Below are 3,536 nucleotides of genomic sequence, written 5' to 3'. Positions count from 1 at the left end.
ATCAAGTATTATGACGAAATTTTTTTTATTTAATTTTTGTTCGGGATGAACCACTGCGTCCATTATGTACATTGAACTTTTGTAGTATAAGATTACGATTACCGGTGGTGAGTATAAGCCGTTTGCCAGCCCAGTATCATTACTTAACACTTTACCGGTCGCTATTAAACGTGCTAGGTGACCAAATTTGGCAGCGCGATAACACCGCTGCTATTTGATGAACTATCAAATGTCAAACGTCACCGGTATGGAATGCAGCCACCAAAGTGATAACCGAAAATAGTAACCGATGCGAAAAAGTTTGACTAATCTAAAATGACAGCACGGCGAGTGTGATCAAAATACTCGCGCTCAGGCCCAGTAATGATGCTCTAACGCGCTCCAACACTTTAGATACTTACCACGGTACAGAAGCCATAGTGATCTACCGTTGCCCAGCACCAGAAACTGTAATGAAAAAGACTGCTTTCTGCACCATACAGTTTCATTATTTTCATCTCTTCACTAATTATAAACAAAACTGTACACGCTAAAATGAATCCAGCCATTCTCCGAGTAAAATGATAATCAAAAGTTTGTGCCCGCATAGAAATAAATCGTAGGCTGAAAGGTTAAAATTATACGTTTTCTATTCCATGTTCCATCATCATTAACTGTATGATACATGTGAAATCATATGATTAATACATTTACCGACGATCATACAAAATTATTGTCGGATTGTCGGATTATACATGTTGCAATAATGATTACTAGAATGAGAAATGAAAAATAATCTGTAGTAAAAGTATCATTAATGATATGATCTGGGTTGTTTTTTACACACGACTGCAGGGTTGAGGTTTGTTTTATTTTTAGTGCAATAGATACATTTCTGTCAGCGGCAGTTGCTCGACTTGAGCCAATACTGGTAATATTTTTTTTCCTTAAAGTCGGCGGTAATACAAAGAGTGAAAGTGAAACAACGAAAGAAAATAAAAATCGGATAATTTGAAAAGATTAATATGCATGTAAGTAAAACTTCATTATATCAAATCGGGAAGTAAATCTATTTTTAATTATTTCTAGAAACATTCGCTGGTTGGTGGTTGGTTGGTGGTAAAATGGTTTTATGGCACTGCGCTAGCGGATCTTGCAGCGGATTCAGCTGAACTGCGAGGATATGCCTGTGAAGGTAAGAATTTTCTCGGACCTTCTTTAATGTATGTGGTGTGCGAAGAGTAAAGTATTAAGACCTAACGTTGACCCAATAGCTGAACGGTATCACAACAGACCGTGTCAGGATGCCGGAACTCTGGTAGATATACTAAGCCTTCAGCACAATGTATCCGATGATCCCGTATTGCGTCACGACCAATTGTAATAAACTTTCAACCAGCGTTCAACTATTGGGTTGCTGTTATTTGCCATTTATGTTTTATCCGAAATTCCAGCGCTATTCCAAATATATCAAATCCCTATCTTGTGTCTTACGGATTATAGCGCACCCTGACACTTATAAATCGCAGTTCGTAAGAAAGGAACCATCACCACTAAATAAATTAATCTTTTTTGTATAATTCGCAGGCAAAACTGTTGAATGAACATCGCTACATAACATGATCTTAAATCGAATCTTTACCTTCGATTTTTTTTGTTTTCATTTATTTGTGTCGATGTCGAATAAGAACAGCAAAAAACAAATGAAGCTAACAATAGAGAACATTCTTCCAATCGTTCTTGGAAAATAAGAAGAAGAAAATGCTAAAAGGCAATATAAAATATATAATACTAACTTTCTTGTGTTGGCTTATTTTATGAAATGAAAACCCGAATGAGAACATTACCTGTATGGTATTATGGGAAATCATATTATACATATTATAATGCAATAATCATACAATTGAACGATTATCGTACAGCGTTTAATTCAAATCAAATGCAGAATCTTTAGGAAAAATCAAACAATTTAAAGTTTTTGTTGAATATAATCATAACCCGAATAATCACTAGAAACAAAAAATGAAGATAAGCTAATGATTCATGGTAAAATGTCTTCGCAAAAATATATGAAAAAAGTTGATGTTTTGAATGGTAACGATACTCAACAACCCATTCAATGTATCATCCAAAATCAGAATATCATAAAGCCTATCGTAAATATCATACATTGTATGATTAACGTACGGTATTTCGAATGATTCCATAAACAATTCTTCTTTAATTTTCAATACTCAAAAAATGATAGCTAGAAAAATAGTCGTATAATACCATTCTATTCGGGTGTTCCTTAATTTTTTTGAATTCCAATTTTTATTGCATAACATTGCCAGACCTGCAATATGAAAATATATTACTTGAGATTCGGTATAACATTTTTATTCATTTAATAAGCAAAGCTATTGTAATTTTATTGTTTTCAATTGTTATGCCAGCAATATAATAAATCCATAAAATATTCCAAAATTATATTAATTCAATTAGATTAGACGAATTTCCAGATCATCCAAACCGAATACTTTCATAATTTGTATAGTTTTTGGTTGTGCAATACCAAACATAAGCGAACAATAAAAATATAATAGAATGTATTGGTAACATTTAAATATATTGTTATGTTAATGTAAGTACAATAAAGATCTTTTACAACCGAGAACATTTTACAATAAGCGTACAATTGTTTGTATTGTTTACCACACAATCTATTGTATTTCAATGGGTTATGTCATTCAAGTTATTGTAAATTTTTATCCGGGTAACCATTATTTATTGTCGAAATTGCTTACAGAATATTTCCCAGGTACTTAGAAGTCGTTCGTATACGAATAAACTACAGGCGAAAGTTATTTCATGAAAATCAATGTTGTTTGTGGTATTATTAACGAAAATAAAAAGAATGACACATTTTTTTGGGGTGACAAAATCGGGTCGAAAACGTGATAAAATCTGGACGTGATAAAATCGGGACGTGATAAAATCCGGTCGAAAATGTGATTAAATCGAGGGTAGACAAAATCGGGGAGTGACAAAATCGGATCAACACTGTAATCCACATCATTCCGGGATGGGAATGAGTCATGGCATATGACTGATCATATGTTAAGTTGTGGTTGGTACTAAACGACAAGTACATTAAAACAGGGTTATACCATAACAGTTCTGATTCCTTAGCAAAACAAAAAAAATCTACTACAATACTGATCAACTGAATACAGAAATTTGATTAAAAATAATTATTTTCATTCATTCGCAGAAGGCATTGACAATTAAATGGTACACATTCAGCAATGATGTTGGTATCCAATTTAATTAGGAAAATTTGCCGTATAACATGTAAATGTTTTAAATTAGTCTGCAAAAAATAATTTCCAGAGAATATTTTAATAAACATTGTTCTACACTTTGGTTCTCATTTTCTGAGAAGTTATATTATTAAACTGGACTCAGAGTTTGGAACCAAAACATTAATTGTAGTTTGTACAGCTAGTTGCATAAAGATGATTTTTTTAGCACGAGTTGTACGTTTATCCAACGAGGCTTGCCTTGCATAGCTTAAC

At 32.9% G+C, this 3,536-nt stretch overlaps 1 long non-coding RNA gene across 1 annotated transcript; it reads left to right on the top strand.

Moving 5' to 3' along the window:
• Positions 1–881: 881 nt before the first annotated feature.
• On the top strand, positions 882–1,774 carry LOC134203991 (uncharacterized). The gene is made up of 3 exons (XR_009977746.1): positions 882–1,010; positions 1,069–1,174; positions 1,567–1,774. It is a non-coding gene; the product is annotated as an uncharacterized LOC134203991 (long non-coding RNA).
• The last annotated feature ends 1,762 nt before the right edge of the window (positions 1,775–3,536 follow it).

Source organism: Armigeres subalbatus, unplaced genomic scaffold (genome assembly GCF_024139115.2).
Source record: "Armigeres subalbatus isolate Guangzhou_Male unplaced genomic scaffold, GZ_Asu_2 Contig316, whole genome shotgun sequence".
Classification (NCBI taxonomy): Eukaryota; Metazoa; Arthropoda; class Insecta; order Diptera; family Culicidae; genus Armigeres; species Armigeres subalbatus.
This window is presented reverse-complemented; position numbering and strand designations above follow the sequence as displayed.